Source organism: Falco rusticolus, chromosome 7 (genome assembly GCF_015220075.1).
Source record: "Falco rusticolus isolate bFalRus1 chromosome 7, bFalRus1.pri, whole genome shotgun sequence".
NCBI classification, from domain to species: domain Eukaryota; kingdom Metazoa; phylum Chordata; class Aves; order Falconiformes; family Falconidae; genus Falco; species Falco rusticolus.
In genome coordinates, this window is record NC_051193.1 from 18,205,669 (window position 1) to 18,227,896 (window position 22,228).

The 22,228-nt window shown below is 40.0% G+C and overlaps 1 long non-coding RNA gene across 1 annotated transcript; it reads right to left on the reverse strand.

Moving 5' to 3' along the window:
* Positions 1 to 4,793: 4,793 nt before the first annotated feature.
* LOC119151352 lies at positions 4,794 to 22,112 on the reverse strand. Its single transcript, XR_005105392.1, has 2 exons — positions 22,038 to 22,112; positions 4,794 to 5,203 (listed from the first exon to the last, which is right to left on the reverse strand). It is a non-coding gene; the product is annotated as an uncharacterized LOC119151352 (long non-coding RNA).
* Positions 22,113 to 22,228: the final 116 nt, after the last annotated feature.

Consider the following 22,228-nt stretch of genomic DNA (forward strand, 5'->3'; position numbering starts at 1 on the left):
TTAAAAATGCGAGGGAAGTCTGAGGTAGGCCGCATGGTCATGAGTCCTTCTGCAAAGAAAGAGTATTAGCTACCACTCTGACTAGTTATGGAAACAGTTTTCTTGGCAACCACAGTTCCAGCTCTCTGCTGTGCCATCCGTTCAGTCATTTATAGCTCTGCGAGGCAGTTTTAAGGCAATGGGTATGTGGCCTTGCCCTGTCCAGATGTGGGCGATCCTCAGGCGCAAGACAGCGATGGCCCTGGCTCACACCAGCCCGGCCACAGCTTGCCATGGCCAGTCAGACGAGGAGTATGGTGTTTTGCTGGGATAAATCACAGATCATTTGCATTCAGTAAGTCATGATAACCAGATTAAATTTCCAAGGTCCATCCAGGTTCTCTGATGATACAGAGAGTTTGAAACTTTTCATTTCTGTAGACTGCCTCCTCTGTACAGCACAATAAATCTTTGTCTCAATGTAATGCGAAATGGGCTCAGCTGCTGAGCTTGGAAAAGTTATGAGTATGGTGTTCCTATATACCGCATGCTTGTCTTCAAGATGGAAGAAGTCAATATAGAAGAAAAAGGCATCAACTGCCACAGCCTAAGAAGACTACTTAGAAGGGGACAGTGGGTCACAAAAGGGGTGATTCAGACCGCCCTGTACAAGGCTGATGAGCAGGAAGGGCGGGCTGTCGCTGGAAGGAATACCAAAGTCTGATACTTGACTGCATGGGGTTTTAAACAGAAGCATCTTTCCATTTTCAGTGTTTTTGACTATTTGATGCTCCTGCAGGTAGATGTTACGGGAAAAATATTTTCAATCAGACCCCTGCGCAGATGAGTGATCTCGTCAGTCATGTCTTGTGCTAATTCAAAGGCTTGGTTTTGGGGAGATTCTGACAGAATCAAGGCCAAGGAGAGAAAAATACATATTAGTCTCCTATAACAAAGCAATAAACGCCTTAGTCTTTCCTTGAATTTTTTCCTGTTGAGATCCAGCAGTAAACTGGAAAGGCACAATGTTCAAAACCGAACATTGCCTACCTGCACAATGGCTTGAGTGCAAGGAGGGGGCCAGCTGCAGTTCACAGGGGCCTTGCTACCTCCATAAAACCATGACCCAAAATAAGCCTCCCACAGTAATGCAGTGGCTCTAGGTATCTGGTAGCAGAGGACTGGAGAGCCCCAAATGTCCAAAAGCAGAGCCACGTGGCACAGGAACCATGAATTGCAGCTACATTGGTCCGAGCTCTGGATCCCCAGATAAACTGTGGATGTTCTTAATCCTACCGCTGCCTGAGGGAGTCTTGGAGGGTTTCCAAGTTTTACAGCCTCCTGAGAAATTTGTTTGCATTTTCTCCTATATGCAAATTGGCAAGGCAGCAATCCAGCAATACACAAGTGCTTGCGATGGTGGCATTGCCCTTTGATTCCCCATCTTGCGAGCAGGCAGTGTCTTCAAAGATCAAACACCAGCCTGAGGACACATTAAGGATTTTTGTTCTCAGGGAAGTTGCCCCCCAGAAATGGGGGGAGAGGAAAATGCTATTTGCATGTTGTGACTGTAGAGCAGACAGGTAAACCCACACAACAGTGCGATGCCGTAGCCTCCCATTTTGCCTTTCTTTTTTCAGCGCTTTATGCCTGACAAGACAGTGAGGTGTCCTGTCAAAGATCAAAGCAATCACATCTCATCACTACTGGTTTATGTCCATCTGGTTGTAACACTTCAGTTCTTCTTGGTCAAAACTTCAGCCCTCCCCCTGCTCATCTTGTGGCCGGCAGCTCCACCACTTCTGAGCGCCACATCAGGACCCTCTCATCGACGGAGGCTTTTGCCCCAAGGGCTGCTGCACGCACTCTTCACAACCTTTCCGCCAGCAGTCATGGCACCTCCAGCATCCGTGGCTGCTGAAGGCAGCGCTGCCTGTGCCTGGGAGCGGTGCTATCAGTGCCTCGTCAGGACCCAGCAGGAAACGTCTGGCCTCCGCTCCGCGACCATCTGCTAAAACCAGGCCTCCTCTGGCAGGAGTCCAACACAAAGTAAATAGAGTTTCACAGCCAGATTTCAAACAACAAAATAACTGAGAAATATGGCTCACTGCTCCTGGTTCTCAAATTCAAAACATGGAAGCCCCTAGAAGCAAAAATCCTTTATGGGCCCCAAGACCTTTCGGTTGTCAAATGGGCCCACTGTAGCGAATGCTAGGGAGAAAGTGCAGTGTTGTGGCTAGCTACATTTTAGTTAGCTACACCTAATTAGTTCAGTTTATGCATTTTTAAGATGGTTTCTTTCTCAAGATCAGTGATGGAGAAAAAAAAATTAAAACTGGAGAATTCAGCTTGCAATATTTGTATGGGAAACTGTACAGAGAATTTCGAATTTTGCTACTGTATGATATTTTTCATGGTATAGGAGAGACAGACTCAATGAAGCGTGAATGATTTTTTAAAAGAACAGATTGGCAAGTCTTTTAAAATAGGTCAAGTTTTTGGCCTAGTTTCCTTTAGTGTCCCTTAAAGCAATGGGATTTGAATATCCATGATAGTGCCATTATTTTTTTGCTTTTAGCCACATCTATGTGTGGCTCTAGTTGTAAGGCAGAAATGTTCTGTCATAAGATTACAATGGCAAAGACCACATGTCTCAAGCGGTATTTCTGAACAAGTTACACTGAACGGTAAAATCTCGGCAGTGGCTGCATTTTGTCCCTATGTGTGATGTTAGAAAAAACAAACTATGAAAAAAAGTGATGGCCAGTGAAGCCAACACCTGCAGACTGAAACCCTGTCAAACGTGACCTATTAACTCTCCAGATTTTGGGAGAGTTAGCACCATTGTTTGCTTTCCACCTTTAAACTGATTAAATCAATTAACTTGATTTAAGTAGAAAGCAGAATTACAATAATGACATTTAGATAGAAGATACACAAGACAGCAATTATAAAACCAAACCAAGGCCACCTATGTTGAATGAAGATAAAATACAGTGGTCAGCTGTCAAAGCAAAAAGAATCTGTATGAGTACATTTTGATTCTAAAAAAGGATGTTTGAGATATTTAAAGAGGGAGGAAATTCTCCATGCAATATTAATTAATATAGAATAAATAGCATCTGTGTATGGAGCAGTCTGGTACATATATTTATGGATGCATCTTTGGTCTGTGAACATAACTTAGGTATAATACACATGTATTTATGATGTTACATAGACTCAAATATTCAACATTATACCCATACCAGTAATTGTGGTTGGCCTTAGTGCAGCTATATGGAGTGAAGCAGGACATGAGGAGGATTTCCTCCATCCCAGAGCCCTGGAAAAAGGCCAGGTACGAAGCAAGAGTGGCTGTGCTTAGGGAATACAAGGACAGGACTTGTCAGTCTCCCTGCTCTCCCCTGAGGCTGAGGTGGGAGCTCAGTACATCCTTATTAAGGTGCAGGTTCTTCTCCCCACTGTGCTGATCCATAAGGGATACTGCCCTTCAGGCACAACCCATTTAAAATGTTCCTTGTTGTGGTGAATCTGGATTGACCTAACGCACAGCCAGTAATAAACATTAGTTGGCTCACAGTATTGTACAGTAATAAACATACTGAAGAGCTTGTCAGTGCATGCTTCGGGAAAGAAGTACAATCTGGAACAACAGAGTCTACGCATACACTTGGAATACAAATCTTTTGCAGACGGTGGACTTCATTATGAAAACTGTTTGTGATTCCAGTTAAGCTGTGAGTGAAAGCACTGCAAAGGCTTGTCCAGTATTCATCCCACTGTAACGTGGAAAGATAAATCAGCCTCTAATAATGGAGACAGTTCTAAGAATACCTTTGTTTTAATGATTAACACTGTTTTTCACTGAGATTTGTAGTTGCAATCACCATCATGGACTGGAACCTTTGTTTTGTACCCAGTCCTACTCTGCATTCTTTGCTGAAGAACTAGTGTGAGCTGTTACACATGTGGCTTTGTCTGCATAGTTTGTGACATAAAAAGGCTCAAGAAGGGGAAAGAGGATCTTTCTTTTTGCAGAATATCACCAAGTGCAGTAAAGTCATCTAGACAGCTCCAAAGGATACTGATTTGTGAGCAACTCTTTTTCACATATTACTCCCACTGCTTCCTATGAGACAAGAATATCATGCACAGAGATCTGGTTGGAGTTTTCACACTGGCCATTCCCCCCAATAGTGCTCATATATCAAAATCGCTTTCACTTCATAATAGATGATAAATTATTCCAACAATAACTCCAAGAATATTATCTTTGTCTGCCACACTCTAAATAATTAACAAAGATACCTGGCAGATTTGTGCTGCATTTGATAAGTACCAGGAAAATGTTAGTACTTCTGCAATGATCCCACTTCCAATAGCTGGCAAAGAATCCCACTGAAAGATCTTCCTCAGCATGAATATGTGATTGCAGAATTACTCAATGAGGACTGATGGACTAAATCTCATTCGTTTATCATCTGAATCAAGTTGGGAAAAAAAAGGCATATTATATATTTACATTGAACAGGTTTGTAGGCTTCACAGGGAGTTTTCCTTTCTAGCATTGAGCTCAGTGGAGCATGGACATTATTTTCTCTTACCAGGGTGAAATGTAAGAAATGAAAGACTGTTCATTTATGATACTATACATAGGTCCAGATTCTTAATGCCTTCATCTACCTTTGCAAGAAAGTTTGCACTGTGTTGTCCTGAAGTCAGCAGCACATCCAGATTTCAGGTGCAAAACAGAAGCTCTTGAGTGGAATACCCGTAATACGGAACATACAGGATAATTACACATTGCATGCTAAAGTAAGGCAACTGGCTCAGCTGCCTGAAGGACAGGATTTTATTCTGCTGGGCTGAAGCAATCTTCTGTGGGGTTGGAGCCAAGAACATTGACAAGAAAATGTTGTTCATAATCCATCTGGCTAAAATCTACTTACCCTATCTAGGCACTGCATCTAGCTCAGAGCTAAAATTAGGCTATCAGGAAAGGTACCACTGAGATGGGGATGAAGCCAGAGAGCTGCTGAGGGCAGATGGGTCCATGGGCAGATAACAACGTGTGAACAGGGGTGGGATGGAGAGGTTGGGTAGCAGTTCTTATGTCAGACGAGCGTGGCAGTGAATGAGTCAGCAGTGGTGGTTATAGTCTTCTCAGTACACACAGCGATCTTTGCGGTCTTAACCAGCGTGTTTAGGTTGGATGCTCAACCTAGCAAAACACCAATAGCAAATCAGTTTAGATAGGAGAAGAATGGCATCCTTTATCAAGATGCTTTATCAATGCCTTAATTAGTTACAATACAGTCACAATATCACTACTCTTACAAGTCAATACCGCATACAGCCAAGAAACAGCTGTTTCCATACTATCAGGCTTCTAACATTTCTCTAACAATTCAAAAGCAAAGCAGACTAAGCTATAAACTCCAGTACGAGAGAGCACTTTGTGTCCTCTGCTATTTTTAAGTGAACCTAAAAGATGATTGATATATTTAAATAGCTTTTTAATAAATATTAGGTGTCAAATTGTGGAAATATAGATAAAAGCTGCCATTTTACAACTGATATCATCTGGGGATAGGAGGAAAGCATGGGGAATTATAATGAATAGATTCCTGGCCTTTACCTTTTGGGATAGTGCTCAGAGTTTTGCTGCAGTTTTAATCTTAATAACCTCTAGTGGAGCAGCTCAGTTTACAAAACAGTGAACTTTGCAGCTGGATGTTTTATACCACTATGCAAAGACTAAAATAAATAAATCAGTAGGTCACCTTCCTAGCTCAATTTTTCTGAGGCAGATAATTTTCTGTCCTTCACAAAGCAAGGAACAGATCTCTCTCAACATTGGGAAGAAAGGAAGGAGGGGCAGCTTTCCCTCTGCTCTTCAGTTTTGCTTTAACCCCTAGAATGAGTTGATTGCATTGCGTTCGTTAAAAGTTCCCATGTTGGGAAGGATGGGGCATTTGCTTGCTTGCTTGCTTCTTTTCTTAATTTCTCTGCTTTCAGTTTTTAAAAAGTCCTCCCCCCCAAATTCTAGCAGATCCCAAACTCAAAAATCTGACTGTCTAACCCCAGTTTCAGAATACTGCTATTCAGATGGTGCCGTAAGGGCCAATTAGCCAAGTGTGACAACAACCCAGGAGCAAGACTTTTCTCAGACACAGGCTGTGTTCTTCCACCTTTAGGAGGTAGGAGAACTAATGATTAGTCCTTTTATTAACATAGCAGGCACCCAACATAGAGCTGTGCCTGTTTAGGCTTCTAAAAACAGTTTGCACTGAACATGCCCTCTGGCTTCCTGGCAGAGCTGCTCCCATACCAGTAACTCGATATCCTCGCTCATGGTCACCATAACACCAGCCAAGCACACGGAAATAAGAGCATCTTTAGAAAATACCTCAATGGGTTAAAAAAACAGCAGGGCCCAGCTACCAAAGCCATGTCTGAGATTCTTCCTTCTGCAAGGCGGAGAGGGGGCTCAGTACCTTCTGGCTGTTCGCTACTTGAAGAGGAAAAGGATGGTTGTGCAGATGGCAACTTCTTGCACGGAAAATCTGTTTTCAGAATTGCAGCAACTGAGTAGTTTGAGTTGCTTTATTCCTCCGGGGAGGGGACAGAAAGGTATCAGCTCTGCTAATGGCACGCAGAGTGATTAACTAAATGCTACAAGGCCCAGATTCTGCCCTTATTGTACTGGTGCAGCTTATAGCAGATGATGCAGTTGCACAACCATGTTAGAGGACAAACACTCTCATGGCAGAGATACAGAGCTTTATTACTAGTAGTTTAACTGTCAAAAAGGAAACAATATACTGCATAAATGCCTGGTAGGTGGTTAGAAAAGATTATGTTTTTAACCTTATCCGCAATATATTTAATCTCAAATTACAGACGCAGACACAGAACACACTGATGTTACTTTTAAACATACCAGACTTGCCTCACTGTAAGATATTTTCAGATTTTTTGTTGTGAATTTTTTTCATTTTGAGGGCTTTCTTGAATAGGAAATTCTACAATCACAGCACACAGTTTTACAACAGTTGCGCGTTGTAAAAAAATACTACTCTGCTTTTCAAATTTCCTCCCTTCTTTCTGAAAACATAGACAAATTAATGAAGAATAATTATAGCCTAGTCATAAAAACAATCTGTCAATATTTACATGGTGCTATTTCGTTTCTTGGTCTTTCTTTGCTGGTTTGATACTTCAACTAAGCCCAGCATGCATCGTCAAGCCCTGGATCTAATAACTTGGGAAGATGATATTTTGAGATGCGTTTGCATTAGCAAGTGAAAATCCAAAAGGAGTGAGGAAAAGTGTCCTCAGCATCATTCAAAATAATTGCTGAATGAGACATTAGGATATACTAGGATAAAAAAAATCCCAAAGGAAAAAAAAGCAGGCAACCAGACTCCAAATAGTGAGCTGAGCAGCAATGGGAAGGCCTGTGGGTCCATCTGCAACTTCCTCAGACACTGACTGTAAAACTTTACATTGATTTATACTTCTGTTCAAATAAAGAAGCAACTAAGACACGCTTATGTCAGGTCCATTTTAAACTCTTTTGCTCATCTGTGGTTTTTTGATGCCACTTTTTAGGGGTTTAAGGAAATTCTTTTGAGAAAGAAGAGAACTGGGGCTTGAAAACTCCCGGTTTCAACAGCTGGTGCCCCAGGCAGCACCGTCTGGAAGAAAGAGCAGTTTAAGAGCTATCGGATTGCTTTTCCATCTCACCGGCATTATAGCTTCATAGTTCTGACTTACTGGGGATCAAACTTGGATATTGATAGATATTTCAGCCTAAATGTAATTTCTCAGGCCACAAGTGAGGGCTTTTAGTGCGATAGTGCAGGCTTGCCGCTTTAGTAGGGGCATTGGAGCGAGGCAAGTGAATGCTCTGTTTCTTTTTTGTTGCAAGTACGTAAGCGATGCTGCTTCTGAAACCCAGTTGCTATAGTATTGCAAATAACTCAGTAAGTATGAAACCAAAAGTACTGCCACATAGATGCGGCATATTTCTTTCAGAAGTTTTCTACCCAGAAGTATGATTGTTAGCTATAAAACTCTCATTCGTGCTTTTTTTAAAAAAAAAAATCAGTTTTGGTGTTGGTTTTTGGAGGGATTTTTTTGCATCGTTCTGGCAAACCTGCAGTTTGGGGACTAAGCAAATAAATGTCTTACCTGGAACAGCTTTATCCCAACTGATTAAATGAGCCTCTTTCTTCACATTGAAAATCCCTCTTAAGATTTTTACAGTTATTGGGGCAGGCAGTATCGCACAGAGAAGGTATCTGAAACGCAGCACGAAGGAGGTGCTTCCAGGAGCAGCATACCTGAATTCACCTAGTGAATTGGTATCTAAATCCTCCAGTTCAGGGAGCAAAAATACGACACAAGGCATCTGAAATCCCACAAATGGTAAAGAGTTTGTTTTCCAAACATTTCCAAGTGGTTTTCTTATTTAATTTCTCAGACGCTTATGGATGATGTAATCTGAGTATCAGATTATTGTCAAGTGTGCACAAGCCTCCTCCTAGAAGGTCTGGCCTGGGGGTGAATAATGTACTTTGTGCATTTGCAACACAATCACTAGGCAGAGCACAGTGCATGCACTGCCCTGCTCTGCAGTTTGCCTCGGTTCACTCTCACTCAAGCTACTTGGGTAAAAGAAACAGCTTTACAATTTTCCCCACAGTATACTTGCCCCCTAAAAATTTCCCACATAAGCATCCTTACTCCTGCAGCTCCGCCAGTGCTAGCAAGTGTGAGGGCTGGCATTTTTGGTATAAGAATATCTCTATTCTTATAGAATAATATATATAATTATCTCTACAGTGTCTGCTCTGCTCCCTTGAATACATTTGCAATTAATCAGAGGAACATATGACAAAGGGTGGTCTGCTGTGAAAGGTACCCAGTGCGCTTGAACTTAATATCCTCTCATTTCATGCGGATAATGATGCTCTCTCTCCCCCTGGACTCCCTCTTTTCCTCAAAACTGCTGAGCGAGGAAGACTAGAAGTTCTGTCTGAGGAAAATGAAAACAATAAAAGCTCTGATCTACTTACAAGAAGTGCTGTAAGACAGCCAGGCTCTATATTGCTATATTGTCTAATATACTGTAGTAAAACATTATTACAATTGAAGCAGTTGATTTCATTTTCAAATAGGTGATGTGTGGAGATGAACGTTCTTCAAATTATCTCCATTAGTACTTTCATATATGTTACACTGATTTTCATATCAACATTGTATGATCTCATGTGGTATGTAGTCAAATAGCTGGAATCCATTAAAACCATGCTCCAGCTGTGCAATCACTGTCCTCACAAAGATAGATTTTTATGTGTGGGTAATGTCAGGAAGAATCCACAGCTTCAATTATGAGAACATCAAAATATGTTGTTTATTGTAGAAAAAAAAAAGCATTTGCAGCAATTTAAAATATCCAGTCAATACCACACTGCTAAATCTAGATAATAGAAATCCTCGAGAAATTTGAGCTAAATCTGTCTGGATTATAGCTGTGGGATTATCTGAATGCTAAATTACTGTATATGCTTTACTCACAAACATGAGCACAGACAGTATAGGAAGATGGATGACTATGCAGATCGCCATAAAACCCATCCCCAAGAGACTTTTTCATATACTAGGTAAACAACCCCTCTCAATTTATCAAGCGTTCTGGATTGAATTAATGTTGTCATTTACTTCGCTGTTGCTGTGTAGAGGAATACGGTTTAACTTGAACAGCTCCTTCAGCACCAGAAAAATAACAAAGGTTTTCTCTGTGCAACCTTCACAACACACAGAGTGCAGGAATATTAATTGGCTGCTGTAACTGAATTTGTGTAACTGAATTAAAGAAAATGTAACTGTAGTAAGTAATCAGAAAACCAAATTATATGCAATATTGAAAGAAAAGATTAACCCTGGTTGTCTTGTTAAACCTCCCCTTCCCCTCCCCCATTGTTTACACACCATATTTCTGGCTTTCTAAGGACATACAGTGAATGAACCTGGATTGACCTGACACATAGCATCTCTCAAACTTTCCCCTTGAATGATTCACAGATGTGTGAGCTGCGACCAAAAAAAGCAAAAGAGGAAAAATACAGGCTACTGTACAGGCTGAGTGGATGTGAAAGGGGTGTTACTGTCTGTGTGTGCAGTGCTGTTGTCTCTCCTTCGCTGCAAGTGCACAGCCACTGATTACAAATACACATTCCTTCGCTTGCCCATTTAGCTCAGTTTGACAATTGCAAGTGAAACCACAACCAGTTAAGTCCACATAGGAATTATTCTAATTCCTATTATTCTGCTCCTGTGTATCAGTTTTTATTGCTCTCTGATGCTTTTTTGATATTCTGGGTGGTGACACTGCACGTCCGTGCAGCATACAGTACGTGGCAGGTGTAGCAATCGGGAGGGCTTTCCCGGGGACGAGGGCTAGGCAGTAATTGCTGCTTCCTGTGAACAGCTACCGGCTGACGTAGATATGGCCACTTTCATTTCCTTCTTTCTCATTCAAACAACGTATGTAGCTCTGTAAACAGATTAAATACAATTTTTGGATCTTGGGAAACTGTCAATGTAATCCTTTGGTCAAAGTACAAACAAACAAATGAATGGATCGGCCTTAGTCAGAGTTCAGCTGCATCCAGATTTTAAGATACGTAGTTTTCACCAGAGAACAAATTCAGGAAGAGCACCAAAACCTTGGGGTTTTAGTGAGAAAGAGGGACTATTATGAGCAGATGCCATGGAAATTTGGGCATGATAGCGGTTCTTCTCAAACTGTGCCCATGTGCTAACAGATTCAGTGTCAGCACTCTCTGGTGTTTGAGATAATGAAACACTGGTTCCATTCCTCAGTTTTTCTCCCTCAACCAAAGGAGTAATTTCTCACCATTTCCACCACTATTCTGGCTGCTTTTGTGATGAATGTCTAAATACTAGTTGACCTAGAAGACAAAAGCTTGCTTGTTACATCAACTGCCCATAGACTAGTGCTCTTATGGAGCTGAACCAGAAGTGGTAACAATTAAATGTTTTAAGAGTAAAAGGTTAAAGCCACCTAGACACAAATGTCACAGCACGAGTGACAAGCTGAGTTACTGAGCTCAGGTCCACCCTGTGTCAATGACTGCAAAACACATTGCAAAGACTATAGACCACACAGCACCAGTCTCAAAGGTGGTCTCTACATCATGGTCTCTGCCACAAAAATAACATGCAGAATAGAAAAATTTGAAAAGTAAGTACAGCAAGTGAAGGAGTACAGGTTGGAAAGGGCTAACCTTAACATTGGGGTTTTTTTTTAAAATCAAGCTAAACTCATGTATAAAAGTAAATTCTAAAAGAACTTGGAAAGAGACAGTATGGTTTCATACCATGTTACCAATTTAAAGGATAAATAATTTGGGTGATTGAAACATTAGGAAAAGATTTAAAGCAAAAGAAGAAATCTTATTAATCCCGAACAGTACAGCACAGACATAGATCAAACAATAAAATAAGGTGCTTCATATTACTTGCAGGAATGCTAGATATGCTTCTCCCATCTCTTATATGTTCATTATGAAATTTGTTCTACTGTAACCCAGACATAATTTAAAGTATTCCCTCTGCCAGGAGAAACCAAACTTTAAAGGCAAATATTAACTCAACTAGCATGTCTTTCTGGAAAAATAAATATGTTTTGATTAGCATGAGCAGTATTTCAGAAGATGGATCAATTTCCATTCAAAAGGAGATGAAACAAATTTAGAAATCTGATCCAGCAATGTAATTAGATAACAGCTCACATGCTTAGCACTATATACAAGCTTACCCACTTTCCTGAAACAGAGTTCCAACATTAGAATAAATCTCCAACAAAGCTCAAATCTTTGTCAGACAAGATCTACAAAAATGTTATTCAAGTTGAGAAAAATATGTTTTCAGTTTTACACAAGTAGTGCTTTTTTAGCGTAGCCCCCTCAGATCAGCAACTGCCATCATCACATGGGTAGCTGTGTAAAACTCCACTGACAAACCTGGACACTGCGCTGTAACACACTGAATGCTCAGACAAGCAAGTGGTCAGCACTTAGCTAATGGTTGCTCAACGCGGTCCAGAAAAGAGGCAGTTTATTTTCATTTCCCACTGGACGGCTGACCGCATAAGGAAAAACACAATTATACGTGGCATGGAATAACATTATGTGCAGCTTTATGGTTAATGTCAACAGAGTTGGAAAGGCTACATGGAAAATAAACCACAACCTTAGTGGAGGTGGTTTTTCTACTACAGGCCAGCACTTAGTCATGGTGCCCGGACAGCACAGGGAAGGGATATATGATTGCTGTACTGACTTCAAAGAGAAAAAGGAACTTATTTTTTACTGCCATTACCTGCTTTTTTGCTCTTTCATAAGCAGTATGTTACAAAGGTTTTTCCAGTCCTTAATTTGCCAGGTTAAGTGGTTAAGTGATTTCTTCTCTTTGCCTTTCCCTGTATCTGATTTGAAAGACAGTCATCAGGCAAACCTCCATTAACTCTACTCATCGCTCTCACACAGGTGAAGTGCTAGACTCTCAACAGCTATCTGCTGTCCCACTTCGACTTTGGAGACCCTTTCTTTAGATCATTCACCAAGGCTAAATGAGCTCTGACAACCCTTTCTGGGGATCTGTTTTCCTTTGTTCATGTGATCTCTAGCATCATCTCCCAAACCAGTCAGAGAAAGTTCCTTCTCTGATTTCCTCTGCGCATGGGACAGACACTATTTTACTGTGCCTCAGGCCGGGGAATGGAGCAGAACAACACACGTGAGTTACCAGCAAGTTTGTTATACAGCAAAACAGAAAACAGGAATGCTGTGAGCAAACTCCTGAGGGTTTGACACTGTCTCAGAAACCTGTAGTCCTCTGCTAAGAGTTAGCTTATTAGAAAATATTAAGATGATTTTATTGCACTCAACATCTCCTTAATATGATTTCAAATTGAAACTATTCCTCTTTTAATTGAATTAATTAGTCTTCTAATATTTAAAATAAGATTAATTAACAGACTTCTGCAACTTTACATGACCAGCATCACACGTTACTTTTAACAAGATAGTCCCTAAGAAAAGAGTCTCAATATGTTTGTTGTCACTGAAGGCATTAAAATTCACGTCAGAGGTAATGACTTCCTCTATAAATAATGCCTTTACAGTGAGCAGAGCGGCTTTTTGTGTTGCACAGTATCAGCTGTGTGGTGTTTTTTAGTGCACTTTTGGACTTTACGCTTGCACAAAGACTATAATCTGCAATATAGCTGTTAGTTCAGCCTGCTTAAGAAATGATAGGTGATCCTCACAGAAATGAAGTCACCATTCTGGAGGTATGACACAAGTTTATGACAATCTCAACCTAGAATTTTATTTTTTTTAAGTTTTAATTCTACTTAAATACATTTTAAGACTCAATATACAATGAAAAGAAGCACTACAAAATCATGTTTATAACCACAGCTGTTTAATATGCTCATTTTTGCATTTAAAAAATTATTAAATGCAACTTTTCACTTAATGCTTAAGCATAAGGTTTTTAATTTACTGATACCAGCAATAATTTTACAATTAATATTTTTACTGTTCGAGCTATCTGTTTACAGTGAGAATTCAACTTTTCTTTGATAGCAAACATGCTTTCATCTCTACATTCCACTTTCTGCTTCTTATGCAGTGGCAAGATCTTGCAAAATCTGAGTTGCCAACACTGGAGGAGAATGTCCAAATCTAAGTAAACAAAACAGCTATTCCAATGGATCTTTTTCTTTTGATCAGGTTTTAGGGAAAAGAATTCACAACCTAGTCTTTGAAATTAAATGCCTTTGGAGTGCTCTTTTTACTCAGGACAGCCAAAGGCATAAAAGCTGATTCATTTAAAACTAACATCAGCCAGTTTTTCTTCTCTCCTGTCTTGTTAACCAAAGGTTCAGAGCATTTGAACACAGACATTCATTTAATAATGCTAATAAATCAGAGGACAATAAATTTTAAAGGAATGCACAGCCTTTACCTGCCACTACATTGCTTGTACATCTGTCCTATAACGCTCAATGAATATACAACACCTAAATTAAAGTAGGGATTGAACTTTTGGGAAGGAGGACAGTAAAGGGTGATAGGACAGAAGCAAGGGCATTTTCCCACTATGTTTGTGCATGCGACTAATACATTTTGTATTTATGTATTTGTTTTTTTCAGGGATTTGAAATCTTCTGTGTTTTGGGTTTATTTTTTTTTCCAGAAGGCTTTCTCAGTTATCTGTTAACTGTTACCTGCTGAGGTATGAATCCTGGGAAAACCTCAGCTGCTCTAAGAGAAAAAACTCATTGTAACCACACAACAGAAACCTTTAGATCTCTGTCAGATGGACCTAGCCTGGGAATTTAGCTCAGTATTCAATCCAGGGCCATTTTTGCCATGGGTAGTTTCTTCAAAAGACAGATGTTTTGCTGTGCCCAATTGTCTCAGAGTAGTTATGTCCAAATCTTACCTCCACATTCCCTTTCACAAAGCAATTCTCATTAGAGAAGCCCTGCTTCAGTTTAAGCTAATTCGCACATTACTATTAAGGCCAACTGCTGTGGCCTTGACAAAGTTTAGGAACACAATCGATGTATGTACCTGTCAAAAGAGTCAGTGCAATTTGAGTTCATGTATAGAAAACAAAAGCCCCTGTGCTTTTCATGGTGGCCATCCTCACATAAAAGATGTTCCCTAATGTTGGCCTTGGACCTCCAATCTGAGGGACTCCTTAGCGTGCTGTGGGGCATCTGCAGCAAAAGCCAACTTCAATGGCAACTGGGGGGGGCTCAGCATGCCTAAAAATAAGGACTTGTATTTTTAAAAGCTCTCAAACATTCTGTTGTTAAAATAACATTTCTTTTTTGTGTGGCAGAACAACAAAAAGAAAACCCCTATGAATTTCTGCTGGCTCTGCAGTAACAACAATTGCTGTCAGCATTTGTTTATGAAAACAGGCAAAAGATAACAAACTAATGCTCTCCTCCCAGCCGGCACTGAGTTACACATCTTTTACTACAGTTAGTGAAAAAGTTTGTACCTCCCCTAAGCTGAAATAATTTTCCAATGCGGAAATGCACTAACGTGTCAAGTGCATTCATCCAGGTGGTTTACACAGGGACATGTAGGTTGACTTTTAATCCATTTTATTACACTGAAACAAGTTTTCTGATAGAGAGTAAGCATTAGCAGGGAAGCCAAGGGCTGAACTGGCAATATAAACTGAATTAGCATTCCTTTTATCAAGCAACATTGAACAAGCAAATGCCCAAGCATGTGGTATTCCAGTTTAAGACTAACATTGAATGCTAACATTGACACACTGAAAATGTTAGAACTTGTTTGTACTTGTTATATAATATAAATTTGTTTGGTGATGCCACACTGTGTTCACTGAATATTTTAGAACCATCATGTCTTACTCTGCACTGAATGAAAAATTAATAAAAATATGCAAGTTGATAGTAAAGGCCAGATCTGTTGTGGCATTGTCAACACAGCAAAGTGATTTTGAAAGACCTTATCTGCATTCACCCTTGATATGCACACTCAGATATACAATGTGGCATGTCCCATGAAAGCAACAGTATGAAAAAGTGTTTCCTAAATGAATTTTATGCTATGTAGGGGAACACATTCTACCAAGTGAAGAGGAATTGGACACAAGTGGTGACACACCTATGCAAATTAAAATATTCATGAAAAGTGCAGAAGAGTATTTGGCTCTTTCAGGCTGTAGGGTTTTTGGTTCTAAATACACGACTGGATTTCTTACTGACAACCACGAGAGGAACAATAAATGTAGACCCCTAACAAAGGCTGTGATGAACAGGAAGAGCACAGGTAGATTTGCACTTACTCCTGTTCTAACTGCAAGGTTCTGCATCTAGGTGACAAGATTGTTGTTGTTTTTTTATCTGTCTGGTCAATGGCATGCCTCTCTGTTGAAGAGTGAGTGATTTCTTCTTAAAAGCAGCTTCTTAACTCTCTTAAATTTAAGTGAGATGGGGTTGGTTTTTTTAGATGGAGATCTAACATGTAAAGGGACAGTCTTTAGGAGTCCCGGTGATCAAATATAGGGAAAAATACTTAGCCCAGTTTTATTCTAGTTTGCAATAAGTAAAATGAAACCGGGGGAGGAGGAGTCACTGATTTTTTCAACTTCCGTATCCTTTGTTTGAAACAGGATGAGGAAATCACCTCATTTAGGGAAAAACCCTACTTCCAGAACAGACCCATGAACATTTGACAAAACTATCCGGTAGTAGGATCTAAGGGATTGATTTTGGTCTATGGATGACATGCAAAATTCTTTCTTTTTTCCTAATGTAACTTCAAACGTGACAGTATTTCAGGTAGGAAATGGTGTAAGAGTTCTAGTTTCAGTGAAATGAGTTATTACTTTGTAGCTTTGGGAACAAGCTAGGAAAACAGCATTTATGTATGTTGCAGCAGCCCTTTAAGGGTACCCTCCATTAGAAAATGTTGCATCTCACACAGCAGGAGGAATTCCCATCATCAGTGAAGGATATTTCCCTTTAGCTTTGATGTTGCCATGTTCTGAAATCCTCTGAACCACCGTATGGGAGGACCATGTGCTTTTTAATTAATTTTCAATGTGGCAGACTTTTGCATTGATAAACCAGCTTCTCTGTTTTTTCCAAAAATGCCAGCTACTACTACAATGAAAAATCATACAACTGTTGTAACAACCTGGTAATATTACAGTGGCCACTTTGAAGAGTGGTCTGAAGAGTATTTGCCAAACCTTTTGATCCCTAGTAATCAGAACAGAAGTGCCCAAAATCCAGAGATTAAAGGATTAGGCCTCAAGAAAGACTTGTAGTATTTCAAGAAAATGTGACTGATGCTCACCACTTATTTTTTACAGTGCTGATGAGATTTAGTGTTTAAGGTCCTTTCCTGTTCAGACATAAAAGCTGCTGTAATCAGAGTATTACTAGGGAAAACTACTCTGGTTGGGGATTCAATATGTTTAAATTGTTGAGCCAAGGTTATTGTTTGGATTAGGTTAGGAAGGATGACACTGAAATAAGTAAGCCCCAATAGTGCAGCGAAGCAGAGAAGAACAAAGAAAAATGTTTGTATTTTTAAATAGCAATCTGAATAGCCTAAGTATGCTGGTTATAGCTATATATAAAAAATAACTTAGAGTAGCCTAGAAATTAGGTATTTTATATGTCTACACAGATACTAGAAACAGAATAAACATTTCCATTGCACTGAAATCCATATGAAAGCAAAACCGGAGACACTGGAGATGGAAGAGACTTATTAGGTCAGCTTGCCCATCCCCCGGGCCCGTTGTCCCTCAAAATCTGCTTGCTCAGTTCTCACACACCTCCCCAACTTCTGCCACGCAAAACTTGACACAAGCAACTAACATCCATCAGGGTCATTCTGCTAGAAAACAAAAGACACCAGGCTACACTGATGGTAAACCAGCTTCGGGTATTTGTCAGTAAGGTCTAAAGATTTTTTGCAGACTTCATATATCCAAACAGCTCAGCTAGCAGCTTTTTCATAAGAAATACAGGCTATTAATAATACTTGGTCATCTGTGTATTTCAGGGAGCCATTAGAGACACATGAGGAAATATCAGCACAAAAATACGTTCTGATATGCAGTCGTGCCATTACGAACACCATTGGATTATTATTACTGATTAGGGAGAAAAATCCAACAGCTGTCTGGGGAATTCCCTTGATGTCTGGATTATTGATTTAATAGCTACACATTGTCTAGATCCTACCGCTCCACTAATGTTTGAAAATGCTGTGCATGAGTTTACATCATTTTTTTTTCTATTACTGCATAGAAATTATGTGATTTAGTCTGATTTTCAGAAGAATTCAAGATTATCTGTTACTTCCACTCCACACAATAGGAATATGAAATAGCAACTGCATCTTTTAAAATAAAAACTACAATGAGTATTCAGACCTAAAAAAAATTCCAAGTTTTCTGAAAGTTTCTAAGTATTAAATTTTACCTACAGTCCATTCCAAAATTCTGCTCTTCCCTCTCTGCCCTCCAGAAAATTGGAACTAGAAAAATAAAGTATAAATTTAAGAAATTAAGAAATTTAAGGTAGGGAAACTATTCAAGTGTGAAGGGTCTGTAATTGTTACAGTTGCTCAGGTTTCAGTGATATGCTTTGGAGGTAACTGTGACATCCTGTCTGGCACACTTAGAATAAATAAGTAAACAAACAAACAACTGCTTGCTAGCTTTAAATTCTCTGCCTTCATCTGCAAGTGCTGCAGTTAGGCTGTCTCTGGTTTACTTCCTTATGACTGGGTTCAGCCTGCACAGGCTGTGGTTTTTGCTCGGCGTGAGGCTCCCTGTGCATGCCCTGCTTGTGAAGCACACCGATAAGAGGCATGGTGTGAACGGCAGTTTATGTGACATGGACCATGAGATATGGCAGCACTGCGTGGCACGCTGCTGTGTCGGAGGCAGCCCTGGTGGTAACACAGATCTCCTTCGAGCGTGGATTGGATTGCTTTGGATTCTCGTGCCTAAAACCACGGGTGTTGACTGAGAAAGTACCAGCGTTCAGACCTAAGAGTGTATATGTGCTGCAGTAAACAGTCTCCCTATGACCACTTAACCTGGAGCAGGGTAATCTAAGCACTACAGACTGTTCTGGTCAAATAAACTAGCTTACAAGGAAATGACACACTTTGTGTTATAATGCCTCAGGGAAGCACCCCTCCTACGATGGAGGTACAGCAGGCAGCAGCAAGTCCTGTAAAAGACTTCGCCTTCAAGAGGTGGAATCAACAGAGGTAATATTTTATCTCAGGCCTCTCTCATATATATAAGCTTAATTTAATTTAGCTCTACCACATATCAAAGACAACGTCTAACCCTTAGCATGATTCTTGGTCTAAAAATTGTACACATTGTTGTATATATCTGATACTATTTATTTGTTTACAACGGGTTGCATAAAAGAAAAAAGCGAAAACTTGAGCAAGGGTATCAGCTGTTACCTGTTTGGTCTGATACATTTGCAATTATTTTTATGGAAGAAAATGTTGTCCTAAACCACTATTGTTCCTTAGTTTCTGACAATTAATGTAATATAAAGTGAAATCCTGGCCTTTAAAATTTTGACTGTTGTTGATATTCTAGGTCTCTACTAAATAGCACAACTTTTATGGGAAACATGGAAAATTCTGTATAATGAATCTCTAAGCCAATAAGAAGATTATCATGAATAAAAAATGTGTCTAAAAGTGTAAAGATAATAGCTTAATATAAAAATCTCATGCTTTTATATTTTTATTGGAGGAGGAAAAGGGTATCACAAAATTTGGGCCTGCAGAAGGAATAAGGCCATAGATAACAATTAAATAACACAGTTCTTCGGTCTACTCAAAGGTAAACACTGTATATTGATCCTCAGTGGTCTTCTGCAATACACTGTTCTAACACCATACCAGCTATGCACACCCTTCTGTCCTGAAGCACTCCTACCAGCTATATCGATTGAGGTATTTTGTTCTGTGATCTACCCCCTCCTTTGCTGGAAAAGCAACAGTGGCAATGTAGTGAACCACTTAATTTTGAATCTAACATTTCTGTTAGAGCCATTTAATTCTGGGATCTTACAATCCTTCAAAAAACAAAGAAAAATTGAAACACTTGGAAAATACAGAATGATGATGTACTATGCTAATCGTGGAGGTCCCAAGCAATAGGTCCCAAGTACAGCTCACTGTGATGGCAAACACTGATCTGTTTGAAATCTGCAACTAATCTGATGTACACTTAATTTCAAAATGACAAAAACATTTTGATTTTACAGTCACAACGTTTACATCAACTTCTAAAAAATGATTAAATGGAAAATGGGAACGTGCTAACAAATGATGTTGGCTAAATTTTATACCATATCAATGCTATGCTTTCAAATGTTGGGTTGTTTTTTTCCAGATAAATACTGAGATAAATTTTCCTGGCTCCTCACGTATCTCACTATTGGTTGCCATCTCTAATCTAAGCCTATTCTCTACCCTCTCATAGTTACTATGTATTAGAGAATTAACCACAACTGTGAAGGTCACAGGTCAACTTTAAAGTGATAAAACCTTAATGGAGCAAGGAATCAAGAATGTAACAAAATCTCTTATTTCTGTTTTCTACATCTCTGGAGAAATACTTTAAAGTTCACTAAGAAATACTTATTTAAACATACTAATCTTTTAATATTATTTCAAATATAGGTAGTTGAATTTTAAATTCAGTTGAGACAGTATTTCAATAGCATAAGTCATATTAAATAAATCATGTTGTGGATCTTAGAAAAACTGTGCAAATCTGCAATCCTGATATATATGTACGTTGTTATTCCCAGAGGGGTCTAAACAAAAAGGACCTTGCATCACCATGTTTGTTAACATACTTAATCATTTATGATATAATAAATTACCCCTCTTTTGTTTATTAAGACTTAACTAAAAGCTGGCTAGAAAACCAGTGGCTCTAATCTCTCTAATCTCAACCAGTGATTTTGTTGCCTCAGTATCTAACAAGCAGAGATCCTCTAGCTAATACTTGCAGCATTTTTAAGGTGTTATGATTTTATAGCTATATTGGATGGGAACTTTAAAAACAGTAGGAATATTACTAATATGATATTTTAGTTCTGAAAAAAGAAATAGTAATTTTCTTCGGGGAGGTGGGGGTGGAATTTGCTGTTTAGAAAGAGCACATTTCTTCTTGTAGCTGTCATCCTGCCAACCTTGTTTCCCTTCTCTGACTCCTCTGTTTGTCTTGGAATCTTTCAGAACCTCACTAAAACTCACTAGAGAGGCTTCTAAAGCCTCACTGTGGTTATGACACCTTAATATCTCATGGAATCTACAAAATATTTCTTAACAAAACCCGTCTTTCCCCCTGCGGAGGTTTTGTTTCTGCTGTTGACCTCACCCTTTCTTGCTTCTCCAAATCAAAAGTATAACTGATGGTATTCAATTCTGCATATCTTTTTTTGAAAGGCCACCATTAACCTCTTAGTATTTTTATTAGTAAAAAAAAAATATCAAAAATTATTATCATGGACTGACTTCTTTTCTGAGTTTTTTTCAAAATCTCCATAACTTTTTTCACAGGCTTGCTCTTTCCCCCCATGTGTCAATATGTTTCATCATTATACATATCAATAGGTATCAACATTACTGTTAAGCACTTTCATTTTCTATGTTGATATTTCTATTTTTTGCCTTCCACTAATCACATTTGTCCTGTCTTTCATTTCACCTCCATTTATCCCGTTACACTGCATGTCTCAGTGCTCAAAGTTAATCTCCTCCAAGCATTTCTTGTTTTGCAACTAATACTTCTGCAGAAATCCTTCAACTACGCACGGACCTTCTACTTCCAGTCAGCTAAGCCCTTCCGATTTCCCCTGTGCAAATCTTTTTGCTAAAATCATATACAGGCCATGTAACTCAGGGTATAGAACTGTATTATTCATGCTATATACCCAGCGACCTACGACCCCACGGGACGTGGGGTGTGCGGTGGGGCAGTAGCCATCGGAAACTTGGGAACAGTGTGAATGAGCAGGGGAGCGGGAGCGACAGATGTGAAGGGGAACGGGTTTGTAGGTGATGGGGAAGGAGAAACGCAGCAAAATCAAACAGTGTGGGGGTGAGGGACAAAAATAATGGAGAGATTCAAACGCGTGGCAGAGGGCAAGGCTAAAAACAGACCGCAATCATGGAAAACCGGGAACAGCGAATGCAGAAAGATGACGGCAGGAGAGTGGTACATAGGCGGAACTCCTGCCATAGCACTGCAAAGGGAGTTTAATACGCTGAAGTGAAGGGGTGGTGGCAGCACACGACGTGGCAAGGCCAAAGGCTCCAACGGAAGGGCTGTAATAAATATTTATTGCAATAATAAGTGTAATGCCAGCTCAGACCTCATCGCTTGCCCCTCACCTGAACCCATGGTGGCCCTGCGCCATGCCCGGAGCCAGCTGATCCCCAGCCTCTGCTCGGGGTCCCGTCCCCAGGCCCTCAGACAGTGGCTGCCACCGGGCGCCGAGGTGGTGGCACCCTGGCACGGGGGGGCCGAGCGCTCCAGCCCCCCGCCACCCCGCAGCGGGTGGCTGCCCCTGCCCCTGCCCTCC